General features: G+C 43.9%; 1 long non-coding RNA gene across 2 annotated transcripts; it reads left to right on the top strand.

The window, feature by feature from the left end:
• Window positions 1-212: 212 nt before the first annotated feature.
• On the top strand, window positions 213-19273 carry LOC107310083. 2 transcript variants are annotated; one of them, XR_001553472.2, is made up of 3 exons: window positions 213-2995; window positions 8043-14176; window positions 16613-19273. It is a non-coding gene; the product is annotated as an uncharacterized LOC107310083 (long non-coding RNA). The 2 variants fall into 2 exon arrangements; XR_004306197.1 differs by lacking the exon at window positions 16613-19273 and having other exon boundaries at window positions 213-2119; window positions 2704-2995; window positions 8043-15449.
• The last annotated feature ends 212 nt before the right edge of the window (window positions 19274-19485 follow it).

Here is a 19485-nt window from a genome sequence, read left to right as displayed (position 1 = left end):
GGCAGTGCCGAGCCCCCGCCGCCCGCCCTGCCCCTATTTATGGGGCGTGCAACAACACGGCAATCACGTGTGGGAAACGGGGAGCTGCAGGAAAACAAAAGCCCGGCCAGCAGCCCGGAGGAGGAGGAGGGAGAAGGCAGAAGGGTGGGTCTCCGGCAGCTCCCTCCTTTCAACCTCTCTCGGTGTGCTTTTTTTTTTTTTCTTTCTCTTTTTTTTTTTTTCCTCCCCCGTTCCCTCCTCCTCCTCCTCCTCTTCTTCCCTTCCTGGATGCGAGGGGGCGGGCGGGAGCCGGGGGAGGTGGAGTCTGTGCCCGCGGTGAGCGGCACGTGGCTCTCCGGGCTGGCACCGCTACCGCTGCGGGTCGTGGGGCGGCCCGGAGCTCTCGGCTCCCTCCTGCAGCATCCCATAGGCTTCCCAAGCGCTCAGCTCCATCCCCAGCCTTGTGCTTCGGAGCGAACGCTCTGCATCCCGCTCACACTCTCATCCCCGGCCCCGCAAGGTGCGCCCGCATCCCAAAGCAGTGGCCGCCCGGCTTTCTGCTCCGTCCCATCAGTCTTGTGATGGTAATTTCATCAACGGCTTATATAAGGGTTGGATAACACAAACACGGCAACATATGGTTCGTGCGAGATAGCAACGTGTGCCTCCGTAACGTGTTACAATGGCTTGTGTGTGGCTCAGCCCCGCTGCCTCTGCAGACCCCCAGCAAATGCCTCTGTGCTGGCATAAATGAGCTGCGCTGTGTATGTATGTTCTGTCTTATCCAACAGTGTTATTGGAGGGGGATTAAAACATCCCTTCCTTTGCACAAAATAATGGACTCCAGAGCACCAGAGTACAGGGATAATTGGCATGTTAGAAATAACAGGCTCTCTAGACCTATTTATATGTTTAGTTGCGAATACAAATGAATATGTGCGACCTAAGGTGAATGTTCTTTTCCAGTTCCTTGCATCCTTTTGATCTGTGCTTAGCAAGGCTTTAGGTGACTCCACGTGCTACAGGAGTCCCATTTGCTGGAGGTTATGTGGAAACGTTAAACAAATTGACTTTGCTGGCTGAAACTTGTTTTCTTTGATGGGGAGCAGTGGTGGACTAGAGGAAATAGCAAAGTTGAAAGGAAAACCAAAAACACATATTCTGGAAACTCGCTTCTGTGACTGGTTTTTAAATCATTTTCCTCTTCAATTTCTCTTCCAACCAACCAGCTCTACCCAAGTGCAAGCAAAAGTTTTTATTTCAGAGGTCACGGGCTTATGTAAGTGGTTGGACGACAAGTGGTAACAGGAGTGGTAGAGCGTGATAACTTCTTTACCCAGTGCACCAGAGCTGGAAGAGAGACTCATCAGCTGTGGGTGTTTGGAGACAGTGAGGAACGTGGGGTGACACAGGTGAGTGGAGACGCTGGGTTTAAAGACATCAGGGAGGGCGGAGGGTGTTTGGACAAAAAGTGAAAGCGCAGCAATTTGCCACTCTGAGAAATGAGCCCGTAAAAATGGCGCCTCTGCTTTCACAGAAAAGCGAACCCAAGTGCAGAAGCCTTATGCTGTCGTGGTTTTAACATCTGCTGTCTTGGTTTTAATCTAGTCAGTGCAAAGTCCTGTTGCAATGCAAGGGTGAAGAGCAAGTATGGAAGGCCACAGAAGCCGAAGCTGTACTCCTGGATGGCTTGCCTCCCCACACTGAAAAACATCGCTTTGTAGAGTTGAAAACTTTGCCTGGAGCTTTTAGTCAGAGACAGGATTTGTACTGAATTTAGAGTTAACTCTGTGAAACTACCCAGCCCTGAGCCACCAACATGAGTTACCAGGGCAGTGTTTGAGTGTCCTCAGCTTACTGCTTGTGTGCTTTAGTGATAAAAACAGGCTTCTCACTGTCACTGCCACTTGTTAGAGCTGTGGAGTGGGGGCAGTGAGTGGAAGGAAAAGTAAATGTGATTCACTCCTGTAGTTCTGACAGCACTGTTTTCTACCTGTCAGGACCAGCCTGGTAATGCTGTTACACAAAACTCAGCAAAGAAGGCACCTGGAGGCAGTACTTTGTTGCTTCTGTAGCTGACAATGGGAACAATCGTCACCAGTGGTCATGGGCCTCACTGTCAGGTCCCAGCAGATTTTGGGTAATCTCTGAGCACACTTGCTGTGTGAGACTTTGGAGAAACAGCAAATATGCAATCTTACAAATGTTTGGGTTTTTATTTCTTCTCTTCCCAAAGTCTCTTTGTGGAATAGAATTGCTTTTTAGTCGAGGAAATAGTTGTAACATTGAAGGAAAACTTGGAATGTGAATTTAATAATCCTTCTGCTTAAAAAGGAGCATTTAGCAGAAATAAAGTAGAGAGAACTTAAACGCATTTCACTGAAAGCCATAGTCAGGAATGGAAATTGGACAAGGACGGTGCAAATTCTTTATGAAAGACTAATGCTGCATCTGGATAGTAAAGGCCTGTTCCAGTGCCAGACCCCAACCTTCAGTCTGTTGTAAATTTAGGCTGATTCTCAGAAATGCTAAGTACTCGCTTCCCATTGGAAAACTTTCAGGAGGCTGAGTGTTTTATTTTTCTGGGCCTCCTTTACTAATTGAGTATAAAAGCTTGTCGCTAACCTGCTTGTCATCTTTGACAAACAGATACCCTGGAAGTGCACAGGTCCACGGTTGTCTCTTTATGAAGAACCTAACTTTGTTTTTTTGCCTTGTTCTAAGGTATGCACCAACAGTAGCCGGTGAATGTAAAACCAAATTCTTGCATGGCGATTATGAAGTGGGAGAGAGTTGTGATTGCCTAACATTACGGCTGGAGCAGCGTGAGCAAGATCCCATGTGGATGAGCAGAAGCAGATACCCGCAGCCGAGGTGAAATGTTGCCTGCACGAATCAGCTGACATGCAGATCATAAGGGCACAGAACCTCATTATTTAAGATGTCAGAGGTGTGGCACACGCGGTGTCGATGCGCCTGCTGTACTGCCTGGAGCGGTTCCTGAGATCACCGGAAGGTGAGCAGTGGGCAGCAGGGCCAATTGGGTAGATATTTGTCTCTTAAAGAAATTAGGGCACTCTAATTAAGTAGTGAGACCTGGAATCCATATCATTACCCTGACACAAGGTATCTTTAGGTGAGGCTGGTGGCAACAGCTTTTTATTAAGTTGACTTAGCATTTTCCAATGCAAGACCGTGGTGTTTTCTTTGTTAGATCCTCTCTTTTTTTTCAGGAAACTTTGGTCAAAGTCATTATGGCAGCTCAAAGAGCAGGAACAAGGAAAAGTCACATTGCTTCTCCCACGTTAGAAAGTCTTCTGACCTTTCCTTTGAAATACCCAAGCATGTCTGCACTGAAACAAGAATGTAGGAGGCTTCTGTGTTTGAGGTGGGGCCGGGAAAGGAGGAAGGAATGCCCTTCCTATCAAAATGCACCCACCTCTTGTCCTGTTTTAAGCCTTTGAATCGTGTAATGTGCCCATGGTTCTAGCTAGAGACTTCTTAACACTTAGCTGATGAAGCTGCCAGAAGTTATGCCTTCCTTGAGCAAATTTCAGCCTTCTAAAGCAGCCGAGAACATCCAGACCCCAGGCCTACAAGGGATGTTCCCAGCTGCTCTGGGCTGTGGTGGAGGCAGCTGCCAAAATGCAGGTTCAGGGCATGCAAGCAGTGTGGAGGAGCGAACCATGTGTTTGGGTGCACAGAGGGAAGGAGCTGCGTGAGAAAGAAACACCATCCTCCCTTCAGCAAGGGGCTGAGGAGCTTCACACTTAGTATGAATTTTCCTTCCTCATTTCTTGGATGCTTGAATTTTTAAGGTAACTCCTTCAGCTTGGGCTGGATTTGAGGATTTTTGTTGTCATCGTTGTTTGTTTGCTGTATACACTTTGCAGTCTCTTAAAGACCTGTCTTCAAGACAGGAGTTCTGTTTTTCTAGCTGCTGCTAAAATGCTGTCCCATACTGCAATGAGCTTACAGATGAATAGACAAAACAAGGAAGGTGGCCACGTCCAAACTGCAACTGGAATGTAGCAGTTTCTGGCTCCTATTTGAGTGATTAAATGGGAACAGGGCCACACAGCTCCTCCCTTCTCTAGGAAAACAAAAACTGTGGACACTTGTAGAGAAAACAACCCCAATCTCTGTCCTTGTCTCGGTGAGGTTTTCTTCTGTGGAATCAGAAATGTCTTGGCAGTATCACAACAAGTTAATGTAGGTGTGAGATTAAAAATGGAGCAGTCTTTATTCAGATGAACAAATGTCCTGCACTCCTGGCAATCTCCTTAAGCAGCGGCATAAATAAAAAGCAGCTTGCAATGGCAGTGGATCAGAACAACAGCACTGATGGCTAAAAAGAACTTTAATACTGTTTTCATAAAGTGACAGCTGTGATTTACTCCATTCTTTACCATTTAGAGATAACTTGGACTCAAGTATAGAACTGCTGGATGTTAAGATTTCAGCAGGAAGCCTGGGAGAACATCCGTCATCACCGCGGCTTGTGTTAATTTTTAATCATCTCCAGATAATTTTAAAACATAGCTGCAGGTTTCTGAAACATTCATGTGAGCAAGTCTGTAAGTAAGTTGGCTGCCTTGGGTAGGAAAATCCTCCAGTTCGCAGGACAGGCTGACCAAGGAGCTGTGAGAGAGCAAAAATGCTGTTGACACCTACTGAGACACAGTCTTCAATGAGAGTAAGAACATTAAATAAATAGTATCTGAAGTTCCCAGAGGGACGTGCTGGCGGAGCGCTTCACTGCAGAGACTCTCACACAAGTTCAGCCTGACTGGAAATGTTTAATATACAAGAGAGAGAGAAAAAAGTTCAAGAGATTTTTTTTTCTTCTCTTCTTGAAACTATTAAATTCAGGGAGTGCGACTCCAGTGGGAATGAAGGAGGAGAATGGAAAACATTTTGGTGGGCTGAGCTGAGGTTTTGCATCTTCTTAGTGGCATTCTTCTGCCTCTGTGCAGTGTGATACCAAGCACCGTGCTTGTGTTATAGTACCCAGCAAGGTCAGCTCTGCCTCTTTCCCAGGGTAGCCAGAAAAGCTGGCACAACACATTGAGCAAGATAGAAACGGCGGCAACCTTGGTGGGGCTGGGACCTGTCTCGGCCATGGGCAGCTTTGCAGCTTTGCGCCCTGCAAACCCCTGAGTTGCTAGAGTCAGCACTGTTGATGTTTATGTATGCTCACCAGAAGCACTTTCTGAGGGGCTGAGGGCCTTAGAATTCTCAGGAGGTGGCCCAACCCAGGCATGGATGCCTAAGAGAGATGTCTGGAGGGAGAAGAGGGACTGAATTCAAATGAAAAAGACCAAATTTCAAGTTTCCTTGAACCCCAAGGAAAGGATAAATCCTTTAAGCTGTGAGGAAGTAACTGCTGAAAAAATTCCATAAAATCAGTTCTAAAGTTTATCACAGAATAAAACTCAGTTAAGGGCCAGAAAGGAAATTGAACAGTTCAAAGATATGGCAGTGTGGCAAAAGGGAAAAGCTCTGCTAGAATGACTTTTTGTACATATTTGGTGTATCTGCAGTTCTTTCGTTTTGAATCTTGACACACTGGTAATTCCCTCTTCCAAAGTTCAGATCACTGGTTTCAGTCTCATTTACTGCAATGCCTGGCTTTTGTACCAGATTTTCCTCTCTCGTTCAGATAGATACACACCAAGAGAAACTAAATTTTGCAGATATATATGATGTATATGTATAGAAGTATATGTATGTATGTTTAGGGATAGAAAGATGTTTTGTTTTGCCCTGCAGGGATGTAATTTCAACTGGATCTAATAGGACATAATGCATACGGCTCAAACTAGAGCAGCTGCAAGAATATGCAGCAGAACTATTCTGCTGGCTGTTTTTGGAAACATTTTAGCCATCTCCATTATACCAGCATGACTGCGTTCCTATGGGAACAAGCTTCCTCATAGCAAGAATCTTCTATAACAAGAGCAGGTGACTCCTGGTAAAAAAACTTGGGGCTCAGCGCACAGGTAATATTTTGTAAATATCAGATACTCTGCAGTGCTTTGTCTAAACTCACTCATTTTCAAAATCGATTACATTTATTTTTCCCCCCAACTCTGTCAATGAGGCAAAACAGAGCAAGCCCTGTTAAAACCATCACTGAGACTTCTTATTAGATCTGCAATAGTAAAAGCTTGTTTGCACCTTCATAGCAACTGCTGTGTTGCTTGAAAAGCTGCAAGCAAGAGCAGTACCCCTATTGAAGGGCACCATAATGTAGCATGAGGGTGTAGTAGACTTCAAAAGAACTATCAGTGACTTAAAGTAGTGTTCTTTGTGAGGGAGCCTTTTAGAATCTGACTTTGTGTTATCATCTGCCTTAAATACGTATCTCCTCTGAAGAAGGATCTTGGGTTGTATGTTGTAAGAGTAATACATTGTCTTAGTGTTTACTTGCAGCAGGAACAATGCCTACAGGAAGGAACCCTTGGACTTTACAGCTCTCAAGGATGCCCTGGAAATAAAGAATTATAGGAGAAAAAAAAAACCCATCATTCTGACTGATGAGTTAGAGAATGAAGCAGTCACTGTAGCTTGCTGAATGCTTCTTTGAACCGGTATTCTGAGCCTTCATACCTTGCACTGAAGCTGATCAAATGTATCTGCTTTATTTTTAACTCTGAACTGGTAAAACTACCAGCAAAGTATCCACTGTGCACGTAAGTGATATGAAGGAAGCAGAACTTAATCTGCAGCTCTTTGCCAGCAGATAATGAATGAACATAGCTGGAAGTTGTAGCAAGGCCGGGATTCGAATTTCAAGGCAAGCTTGTAAGTTGTGGGGAAGTAGGCGGTTAAACTAAGTCAGTTGTGCTGTGTATCAAGGGTATCGATGTAAACAAATGGAACAAAGATGTCAGAGTTGTATCCTCTGGTCTTGTCCCTATCCCTCCTGTAATCACAGCTACAACTACTTGGGTTCAACCCTCAGCACTGGTTCATTGCTTTACCTGTGCTGGTGCAGTCATGGCTTTCCTTGCTGAGGCGGTATCTAAAGAAATGTTTAATGATCGCAAAACATGTTTTTGTGCTTCAGAAGGTACAGGAATTTTGAGCTGTGACACCTAACCAGCGTTTCAGTGGAGCCACTGTTCTGATAGTAAATGATGAAGCATACACCATATGCTTGGAAACAAGTACTTGCAGCTGCTGTCTTTAGAACAATCCTCCTGCTCAGAGGAGAACCATGCAGTAAAAACATGGGTGTGTTAATTCTTCGTGTGCTTGATAAGATGTGAATTTGTTTGTGTAGCCACCTGCTTGCCAACTAGAACAAGGTGGGTTGAGGGTTATGGTACTTTTATTGCTCTGCATGAAACAAACTTGGATACAGAGAAAAACAATGAACCACAAAGGCTGTAAGAATAATAAATGGAGAGCCATTTTTTTGTCTGGGAACTTCAAAATCTTAAACTCAGCAGGTATGAGTTTCTGGAGGGGACGTATATGGAAAAGAAAGCAACGACAGTACCTTATAATACAATACAAGCACTACAGAGCAACAGGAGGTAACAAAGAAGAATTGGCTCACCTCTTCCAATGGCCAGTTACAGCTCAGCAGGGCTGCAATCTTTATCCAAAGGGATGCTGCTCCCTTGGCTGCTAACTCTTAATTGAGAGTGAGGAGGGGCAGAGCCAGGCTCCACCCCTTCCAGTCAAGCAGGTGCATGGCTTGCACTTGAGTTCCCCGGGTTGGCCATTCCTTCTCACCTGGTGCTCAGCAATTGCTTCAGGCCCTGACTATTTGTGGAAATATCTTGGAGAGTATTGATTGAATCTACCAAATGTCATTTGGCTCCCCGGATGTGGGAATGGCTGGCTCTCCACCTGCCCTCCAGTCAAAGCTCCCCCCTGGAAGCAGATGCTGTCTCCAGTCTGGGAAGTGCTCTGTGCTCATACTTTGCCTCCCTCGAAAGCCACATGGCCCTGCCTGCACAGTTGCTGATTTCAGCAAGGCTCTTTGAAGTCCATCAAAGCAGTCTTTAATGCAGCGTGACCGACTTAAAGGCTTTTTTCTTTTTCATCAGCTTCATGAGGAATAAAGCACATCTGATGCGGGACACAGCAGCGCTTTCTCTTGTGCTGGAGGATGGGCACTCCAGCAGGACAGACTGCCAGAGGAACAACATCTCTACTCTGACTCCTTCTGACAGGACTGATGGAGCCGTTTTTCTGGTGAATTTGCACTCAAATTTCCTTTAACTCTCAACAGGGGGAAAGAACTGAGTCGTGACCTTATGGTCCGAATGTGAGCAGACAACCTGTTGCAGTGAACACACGCAGAGGAAAGAACAGCCATGATTCAAGGCAGCGGGATCCTCAACTCGAGGTCATCGTTTTTTGTGAAGGCAGGGGGTAATGGCTGGCTGTCACCCATAGGATTATATCCTGCTGTTCCTGGAGTGGCCTGAAATGAAACCTCTAATGCCAGCAGGGATAAACTCCAGGGCAGGGGAGGCTGGGATGTCTGTGTCCCACTGACCTTCATGCTGCCAGCCTGGAGTTTTGTGGAGCCTCGGTGTTGGTGCTTGTTGTGAGGTTTTTGCTATCAGGTCCAGAATTCAATGGGGATTGAAATAGTTGCCCCTGTACTGCAGATCCCTCACCAAAATCATAGCTGAGGGTTCCCTGTCCTGCTGGAGGTATCATGGAAAAGGTTTACAACCCAGCGCTTATTTCCAAGATGTGTAGTTTGGTTAAAAAAAAAACCAACCAGTTAGATTCACAAGCTTATTTTATGCTGGATTTAAAGCAGTGTGTTCTTCTAGGAATGCAGCATGAATAAATGCAAGCTCTAAATTATGCTGACCTTTCAATTAGAAATTTTCCACCACCTATCATTCCAGGACAAATATTGATTGAACAGTCCGTGTGTGTGTGTGAAGCGCGGCCTGACACCCGGTGTGACCTTCCTCTTCTGCCTCTGATTCACCAGTGGTGGCTTTAAGCTTCCTTTTGTACCAAAACCTCGTTTCATAACTGAACTCCCTGCTCTTTGGAACCTGAGTTTCTTCGTTTGTTTGCTCAGCGAGCTGAGATCTGTTGGGATATTTCTGTGTTTGTTTTGGTTGTTAGCTTTGTTGCCGTCTGAAATGGCCCGGGGCTGCTTTGTTCAAGGCCATTTTTCTGGAAGGGTTTTGTTCTGCACAAGTTTGTGGGTATCACCCGTGTGATTTCTGCTCCATTGTGTGCTGCTCGCCCGCTCAGGGCCATATTGTGTTTGCATGTGTGCATGTGTGCAGCTCTCAGCATCCACCGAGCATGGGAAAATGTCTTTGCACCGGGAGATTTCATCGCTGAATTTCCATCTCTCCAAATCCTATAGAAAATATTGTATTTTGATCAATTTTATAAATCAAAGAATCGTAGAATGGCTTAGGCTGAAAGGGACCCTAAAGATCATCTAGCTCCAACTCCTGAATGCTCTTAAAAATATCAACGAACAGCATTAGCCTTCCTCAGACTGTGCTGTTTTCGGAGCAGAAACAAAGTCATATATTCCAGTCGCAATGTAGCAGGTTTATTCAACCATGGATTCTCCAAAGGCTGGGTTTGGCCTCAGTGTTTTTAGTAAAAGCACCATTTAATATCACACAATCACAGAACTGCAGGGGTTGGAAGGGACCTCTCAGATCATTGAGTCCAACTCACTCTAATGCAGCTTCCCTGTAGTAGGTCGCATGGGTATGCATCCAGATGGGTCTTGAATATCTCCACAGAAGGACACTCCACAACCTCTCTGAGCAGCCTGTTCCAGTGCTCCATCACTCTGACAGTAACCAGTTTCTCCCTTGTGTTAGTATCGAACTTCCCGTGTTTCAGTTTCTGCCCATTGCCCCATGTTCTATTGCTGCACACCACCCTCATCAACTTGACTCCCACACCATAGGTATTTATACACAGTTATGAGATCCCCTCACAGCCTTCTCCAGATGGAAGAACCCCAGGTCTTTAGGTATCTTAGTCTAGGTACCTTAGTCTTTAGGTATCTTAGTCTGTCTAGGTATCACCAAAACTGCTGATGTGCAGGCCTGCAGCTCCCACCAAGGACACACACAGCCATGGAGCACACAGTGCTGCCTTCTGACCCCTGCAAGGAACAATGTTACTTCTCACGTTAATGAAAAATACCCATACTGCTTCCTTCTGAGATTACGGCCCGTACTTCTATATATAATGCATATGCCATATATAAAACGTAAACACATGCACACACTATATATATGCACACTATATATATATCCCTTCCTCCCCATCCCATTTCCTTCTCACAGACCAAATGTTCCCAGTGAGAGGACGGCAAATTTCCATCACAAATGCTTTTCCCCTGACTGTTTTTTGTTTTCTAAGCCTGTGACATGAAAGCAGACATAATATTTTCATTTTGGTTCTCTATAAATAAACAGAAATCTCATTTCCAGAAAGCATTAGTGGAGCAAGTCAAGTCCAGAGGCAGAAGATCACCCTGGTTCTCTGCTGCTGAGCCCCGCTGTGTCCCTAGGGTTGTGCTGGAACCAGTAAGGGGTTCACAAGGAAACACGGACCCCCTCAAATTAAAGTACAAGCTAGGTCTGGTTCTGCTGCCTTGCTCTGTTTCCTTGGCTTTAAATTACCCCTGGGGGTACAGGTCATTCTATGCAAGAGACGGAGCCTGAAGTGAGGTGTTCATTCCCTGTGCCTTTTCCTAATGACAGTGGTTCTGTGGGCCTCCAAGCTGATGTGCTACTCTTAGAGAGCAAGGCATTCAGATTTAAATGCTGGTACCAGGGGAAGAGGGACTTATTCAGGCTGTGGCCCTCAGTGAGTGCCGTGCTCATGGATGTGGAACAGCTACTGCATTTGGGTCACTGTATTGAGCGCTCTCTGGGACAGGCAGATGTCCTTGCTTAGTGCCCTGGCACTGGCTCTGGAAACAGTGCCCTACAGTGGTGCTGTAGCTCCTTGCAGTGCCACAGGTGGCCCAGCCTCACGGCCCAGTGTGCGCCCACATGGTGTTTCGGGGTTTTTAAAGGGAATTCTAAAGGATCTCAGGAATGTTAGAGGGTTTGAAAGCTTTCTGCTTTCGCAAGGTTTTTCCAGTGCTTGTTTACGGTTTAGATGCTCAGAGCAAACAGATGCTTGTTTAGAAGCAGGTCAGAAGTCCCAGACTTGTAGGAGACGCTGTCTGCCTTGTTTTCCACTGTTTAGTACCCAAAGCTAAGCACGTAAACTGCATCTGTGAGGAACCTGAGAGGTTCCCCTGCCCCGGGCACAACTTCTCACTCACCCTGAGATCCCTCGCAGCACACGTAGTGGGACACCATCTCTGCACAAGCTGCAGAAACTTGTGCAAACATCACTGCTTGTTTAGAAGGTGAGGAGCTAAATGATTTATTAGTGTGCTCAGCAATGAGGCTGAGAAGGTTCTTCTCAGGTTGGCTTTTATCACTGACACCTTACGGGGTCACGGTTACTGGAAAATTCCTCGTAACTGGATAGTGGGAGGGAGGGAAGCGTGTGGAATAGCCATCTGAGGGGCATGGCCCCACTCCGATGACATTGAAGGGGACAAGTTGCTGCCATGACACTGGCAATGAATGGGTCTCTGCAGAGGTAAAAGAGCTGTAGGGCTTTTATGATAAGGTTGGGTTCTGCCTTTCAAAAGAATGCCAGACCTGAAGAGCAGCAGATATTCTCTGGGTGGCCTGTGGGGTCAGCAGCCACAGAAATAACCACGTTATTTAATTTTCCTACTCTGTTCCCAATACTTTTCCATTTGTATGATATATTCTTGGTTAGTATATAGCATAAATATATAGAGAGAAGGTAGAGCTCCCACACTCTAAGTGGTAATAAAATGCAGAACAAAGAGGGAGGTGGGATTTGAAATGAAGTCAGCCAGACTGAAATATCTGAAGCACCGTTTGTGTGATGGCTGAAGGAAAACCATTAGAGCAGGAGGGTAATCCAGACAGTGAGTTCTGAAAGTGGCTGCAGAACAGGCCATGGTCAAACAAAAGGATCTCCTCCATCCTTACATTAACATGCTTCTCAAAGCTCAGGGAATCAGAGGATATTTTCTCTCCAAACTCCCTCAGCATGGTTTGCCCTCTGCTAGTGACCCAACCTACAGCTAAGCCGTTTGCAACGGGATGTGGATTGCTTTCTGATTGCTTAACTTTGGCATGTTCCATGAGCATGCTGAGACTCTCACCCTTTGCAACAAAACCCCCTTTTGAAAGCACTTCAAAAGACCGAGTCCGGATTTGTGAGAGATACGGGAAATTGCTGAGGAAAATATTTTACCAAGAGGAAAGCAGACAAACGCTTGGCAGGCAAGCAGTTTTGTTCCTGATGAGGGATGTAAGTCTGGGATTTAGGAGAGCTGAGAAGAGCTGGAAGAAATGTACAAGCTTCGAGGGGTACGATAGACCCTCTGTTATAATGGTTTGCTTAAATGTAACCTTGTGCTTTGTAGACAAAATGCATGCCACAGATGTATTTGAGAGCATGAGGATGAGGCCCTGGAATAGGTTGCCCAGAAAGGCATTGGATGCCCCGTCCCTATAGACAATGAAGGTCAGGCTGGATGGGGCTCTGAGCAACCTTTTCTTCTGTAGGTGTCCCTGTTCACTGCAGGGGAGTTGGACCAGATGGCCTTCAAAGGGTCCCTTCCAACTCAAATGATTGTATGGTTTTAAGTCACTGTGTGCACAGGGCTGTGGACCCCAAAGATTCCCTGTGGGCCAAGAGCAGCTTGGTCAGTGCGGATGAGCGCAAGCAGGCTTTGGCTGGGATCCTTCCCAGTTTCCCTTCTGGTCTCTCTCCATTTGTGAGTAAGCAGTGAAGGGGGTCCCGGAGCTCTCCTTGTGGAAAGCAGGATGGTCCAACTTGGTAGCAAACAGAATGACAAAAACGAAGCACTGGCTTTGGGGAGACTCCTGCAAATCTCATCATTGCGCAATGAAGGCAGTTCCCTTCACCAGAATGACTCAGTGTTTACTGCTGCTCAGGGGGCTCTGCTGGTGCAAAAAATGCAACCGTGGGTTATGGGGACGTGGGTGAGAAACCTCGCTGTAAGTCATGTCAAGTTTACTTATTCATTTGGAATTATCATTTGTAGTCTCTTGGTAATAAATGCCTTACGTCTTAGTGTTCATTTTCTCATGTTTTTCCCAGTTCAATCCTAGGACAAACAGATTCTGAACGAATTTTTGTCTGAGGAAGCCCAGAAGATCCACTTTTATGTATTCTGAATTGAAAGTGGTTTTCTTCACAACGGGAAATATATCTCTTAAAACATTGTTTCAATGCTAGTTCACATTTGCTTTAATATAAATCCCTTTATAAATGATGCCTTTCCTGTAGAGAAACTATAAACGCAGTGATTTCAAACAGCCAGCATAGTGAGACACACAGGCCATTCCTTCCTCAGAAATGCAGAATGCCTTTCAGACTTCACCAAGATAACACCTGGTGTCACTGCTGACACGAGGAGGCTGAGGAGCACGATGATTTTTTTGCCACCCCTGCCCCTCTGAGACAGGTAACTCATTCCCCATGGGTTTGAGAAGGCTTGTATTTCTGGTGGTCTGAAGTGCTTCTCTGATACGGAACAAGAGAGAAGTCGGGGGAAGAATGGCTTAAAGCCTAATCTTCATTTCTTTTTATATTTGTTTTTCTTCTTGAGTGTCAAATTATTAGGACTGCATTTAAAGAGTTCTCTTGCTTTGTCTGAGTGATTTGCTAAGCAGTTAACAATTCATTGCTAATTAACAGATAGTATTTGGCAAGCCAGAGAGCTGAAAGGTATTAATTCAATTGATACCCAGTGAGCACCATGCATGCAAAGAGCAGAGTGATTTCAGAACAGAGTGTCACAATGAATCTGAATTTTTTGCCTTTTAATCTGACAGCTATTAGATAAATTTAATTACATCGGCACAGAGTGAAATACCTGCAGCAAGTTTAATATTTCAGACCCAATTCTTCTAGATGTAACTTTGTGGAAAATGTTGCCTTTTTGTTCCAAATTAGCACGCTGATACAATTTGAGACACTGGATGTTTCCCTGGAAAGGAAATAGTCACCTTTCTGATGGGCAAGGATCAGTGCCTTGGTTCCAATGATAACCATCCTTACACATGCGATGGAGTATCCGTGCTTTCACAAACTGACTGAGGTAAATGAAAATCTGAATTAAAATAATTGCCTCTTCTAGGACATCTGCTCTACATTAAGAGAATATCAACTCATTATCTGATACGCATTATCCGAGATTATGTTAGCAGTTTTTTCATGCTTCTTTTTTTCATGCTTCTTTTTTTCATGCTTCTTTTCAATTGCAGCTCGAATTCCCAAGCTCTCCCAAATGGTGAGTCATTAGGAATGCCATTTCAAAGACTGTATTTAATCTCTTCATCTTTTCCCACAACTGATTTACCCAAGGGCACAAGTGAAGCACACATAGCAGATTCCCAAAGGTCCCCAAAATCATGATTTCTTTCCTATCTAGCCTTATTTTCCTCCCACTTTATTTAAAACCATTCTAAAAAGACTCAATGAGTTGGTAATTTTAACTATGAGGTATTGGGTAGCTTTTATCACCGCAGAAAGGTTATCTGATGTGAATTCTGTCTCCACTTATTCTTCTTTCAAACATCCGATCCCTGCCCCTGTCACCTGGCTGTTCCAACTGTCCTTTCACTACAGGTCTATATAGTTCTTCCCCAGCACCATGTCATTTAGATGTAGACATTGTGGGTGCCCTGTCCCTGGCCATGCACAGGGTTGGGCTGGATGTGGCTCAGAGCACCCTGATGTTGCTGTAGGCGTCCCTGTTCATTGCAGAGGTGTTGGACAAGATGACCTTTAAGGGTCCTTCTTACCAACTCAGACAATTCTGTGATTCTATTCTGTACATAAACAGCGTGCCCAGGGAGGCCAATGTCTTTCCATGTGTGAATTCCAATGATATTCTAGAGGAGAGGCAAACCTTCTGTACTAATGAGTGGGAGAAAGAAAACACAATTACAACTCATGAAAAAATGTATCAAAATGACTATCAAGGGAAGATTTATCCACATGGATAGCACCCATTGTTTCAAACTTAATGGTCAGATGTATTTTTATGCCACATCCTTGATTTAAGATACAGCACCCACAAAACTGCAAAGTTTAACCCAAGCTGTGCTGACACTGCACTTCACAACCTGTAACGTAATTCACAGAAGTCACTGTTGTGTCTACAGCACATTGTTTTTCCATGTACTGGAGGCATACAGAACACAAACTGACCTCCAAGACTGCAAGCAAAGCACAAAGTTGTGAGAAAAATGCTTGAAATCTCAGCTTTTATCTAATGAAACTAATCTAATGAGGTGCCAGAGGAGGTTCAGGCTGGGTATTAGGAACAATTTCTTCTCAGAAAGTGGTGAAGCAGTGGCACAGGCTGCCCAGGGAGGTGGTGGAGTCACCATCCATGGAGGTGTTCAAGAACTGTGTGAACGCGGCACTGAGGGACATGGCTAGTGGGCATGGTGAGGATGGGCTGATGGTTGGACTAGTTGATCTTAGTGGTTGTTTCCAGCCTTAACGATTCTATTGATTTGGTCCATCTTTCACTGAGTGGAGCTTTGTGCTTACATCTGCCTCCTCTTGCACTTCCCTTGGTGGTTGTTCACACACAGACAAAGAAAAGGCTCTCTCAAATTTTATGCTCAGTCTGTGCAGGGACCAACACAAAGATTGAATCTGCTTAGACTGAGCAGTCTTCCTGCACTAACATGTGGAAGAGAACATCAGTAGTTCTTTCTTCTTGCAAGCAATGAAATAGCTTGCCTGCAGATGCTTTAACAACACCCAATGCCTGCACTCCAAGGAGCCTGAGAAACAGTTTATGATCCAAGCCTTTCTTTTGGGGCTAGTGTCTCTGGATCAGGTAGACAGTGCTCTGGATGTGCTGAAGTCATCGCTTTGCCATCTTCGTGTTTTTGGGAGTGGCAGTAGGTCACCAGCTGTACCATCATTAGGCCTATGCCATTGTCTTAACATCTCAAACTTAAATATATGTTAGCAGTCATTAGCAACACAGGGAGGCTACTCTGTGCTCCAGTGCTAACAGAAGCTCTGCTGGAACTGCTGAGAGCTACCTGGGATCTAAATTAAGAGAAGCTGACTTTCAGAAATCACTTCAACCCATTCCAAGGGAGGGTGTCAGTCTTGATGGTTGGCTTTATAACACCAGCTTTTTGGGGATTGCTACTATGACATTCTTACCAATAGAAGTGAGATGAGGTTACCCATGTGAACATCAAGTCTTCATCTCCTCCCAGCCATGGCTAATCAAATAACATTATATATCCACATTTTCATTTAAATGATGAACAAATCCTAACATTAATTACCATACCCTCCCCCTTATTTCATAAAATGAGAAGGGGTAGCATGTACATAAGTCACCTTCACTTCAACTTGAGAATATTGGCTTCAAATCAGAAAACATATGAAGACTTAGCTCATGAATGCTGTTTTCAGTCAACCATCCCATTTTCCTCCAGGCATTAATCCACTTCATCTTAGCTTTTGTCTGCATTTTTTTCTTCTTCACTACTCACAGATGTGGAGAAAAACAGCCCAAATAATCCACAGTCCACACTTCCGACTGCAATCACAAGGCACTGCTGCTGCCATAAAAATGGCCAATGCTACTTTTGAACATAACAAGTTGTGAATGCACGTAACAGAGGTAAGTTGGCATTAGAAACTGCTATTACAAATCACTGCTAATAGCTGAAGCTGCATTTCTAAAAATAGTAGATTTCAGTCAGCTTTTTTTTTTGTAAACAAGTTGCTCAAATTTCTGGTATTTCTTTAGGAATTTCTCTCTTTGAAAGGGAAAGCATAGTGTATCTCAGCTATTGTATGTATTCTTGTTTCTAGATGCTGAAATATGTGTTTTGTGTTTTAAGGGCAACTGATGTCTTAAAATACCAGCTAACCAAAGTGGAAATAGTAGCTCTTACACTCTTCTTGAAGTAAACACAGTTCCTTACTGTCCTCTAGTGGAATAGTACAACCTTCACAATCACCAATGAACTTTCAAAGAAAAAAGTAATTAATACAAAATTCATTTGATTGTATGTGTTTCACTGTTCCTTACCCCAAACCTCTGCAAACTGCCTTTTGTACTTCAGCTGAAACACTAATGCTCTTTGAAGTAAATAAACCTTATTGAACGGCCATCTAAATAATGATACATACACCTATATGTCTGCAGACACAGGAGATGCATCATGTTTCTAGTGACACAACTCTTAAGCTATTGCTAGGCTGGCAGATGCAGACCAAAAGATGGGACACACCACATTTTCAAGGGGGACTGGCATCTTAGGTAGTAAGATGCTCTAATAAATACACTCTGCAATTTTTGCAGTACCAACAAGTGTAATGTGAACCTAAGTGTAACTATACTGATGGACACATGCCAAGGTAGATACTTCCCCTAGGATACTCTTCTAGTTTCCTGTAAACCAAGCTTAAAGAATGTCTGAGGCAACAGTATTATCTTTAGCGCATACCATCCTTGATGACTTTGTCCCATCTTTCTCTTTTTAACCTGCCCAAACTGTGTGTATCCATAATATACTGCAGCAGTTCCACAGTATCCAACATTCAATTGGATATGCAGGGAAACGCTCCTTTCCTCTTGTAATGAAACCTTCTATATGATGCTCCTTAGGAACAACCTTTCCTATTTACAGATTCCACACCTCTTGACTTCACCGGCATTTATTACATCCCTTTTTTGGTGTGTCCTGTTCAGATGCTTTGCAAATTCTGCCGTCTCCCGTTCTTTTCTAGTTATACTAGTGTCCCCCCTGACAGTGAATTGTTAACTTTCTACTTTGCCTTCCATCCCTTCTCAGAAACTTACAGTTAGGCTGAACACAACAGATCCTAGCTGAATTCTGTTATAACTTCCTATCGCTGTGGTGATTTGATATTCCTTCAAACAGGGATAATCCATGAGATAACTTTCCCTTTCATATCCTGACAAATTGGATCTGCCAGGAGCTGAACCTTACTTTGATACTATCAGTGAATCTAACAGACACCTAGAATGACTTATCTTTCAATGTGGCATAGACTCTGATTTTATCCATAGCTCTGCAAATCTTGCTCAATAGGTTGTGGGGTTTTTTTTTCCCCTCTGGTTAAATTCAGTGCTTGTACTAATCCATAAAACTAATCAGGTGGCTGCTCCACTGTTCTCCTTGGAGTCTTTTTAAAAATCCAATAGTAGAATCGTCACTATGTAGTTCCCAAATAGCAGAACTGCTTAGAAGTGACAAGTTCCATGTTACAGTTAAGAGGTCAGCAGTTTCCTCCGACCTTCTAATCTGTGGGAATACCCCCCAGTCCTGGCAGCCTGCTGACACTCACTGCATCCCCCTTTTCTACTACCTCACTTCACCACAGCTCCTCTTACTCTTCCTGCAAGGACATTTCCTTAGGCACTTTTATAATGAACATGGGTGCAAAAGACTTTTTCTTGTCAACTCCAGCGTTCACACACTAGTTTGATCATTTAACAATGCACTGTAAAGCTTGCTCTCTGACACTTCTTAAGAACAGGATTTATAGTTAAAAAACTACTCTCTCATGCAGTCTGTTCCACAATAAATTTTACATTGGCTGCATTAGTCTCCATGTTTGTTAATATAATTTCCTTGCGAGGCTTTCTCTAATTAAAAGCAGCCTCCTGCCTATCTTTCTCAAGGACTTTTTTTTTTTTTTTTTTCCTAATTTTAAAGACTGGTAAACATTTATTCAGAGAATAAAATCATTGATGTAAAATATTTTTCAAGATACCTGGAGCATTTCTAATTCTGGCTGCACCTACCGATTTTCTGCAGAGTATTCACGTTTCTCAGAATGTTAGGTTCACCTTGGCATGGATTCTTCAACCTACTGCTATACTGTGTAAACACTTATTGTCAGCACATATTAGGATACATGGGAATATCTAAAGATTTTCACTATTATTTGGCTTTCTGCCTTTGCCACGACATAAGATTTCCCTTTGTGATGCTAAGACAAAAGTTAATCAGCTAAGCAGCATAGTACCCTATTCTTAAGTGATCCTGTCCGCCAAGGTAAAAATATTACCTGGCCTCCTTCATTTTTTTCTTAGCCTCCAAACACAAGTATGGAGTTAACAATAATCCCCACTGCAAAGAATTAAAATACCTCTGGAGAAGGATTCTCTGGAGAATCCTTCATAATCTAGTGGATAGCAGTAGTCATTGCCTAGGAGAACCCAATGCACAGCTGTCATACAAATTTAGAAGTGACAATGTTTATCTCCCTATCAATAAAGGAGATATTATAACTTAAAACAACAACAAAAATGAAAAACTGGATATTCTAATTTAAACAAGGAAGAAATGTGGCACTGTACATTTAACACTACTATTTTAAGAAAGAAAA

Source organism: Coturnix japonica, chromosome 2 (assembly GCF_001577835.2).
Source record: "Coturnix japonica isolate 7356 chromosome 2, Coturnix japonica 2.1, whole genome shotgun sequence".
Taxonomy (NCBI): domain Eukaryota; kingdom Metazoa; phylum Chordata; class Aves; order Galliformes; family Phasianidae; genus Coturnix; species Coturnix japonica.
This window is presented reverse-complemented; position numbering and strand designations above follow the sequence as displayed.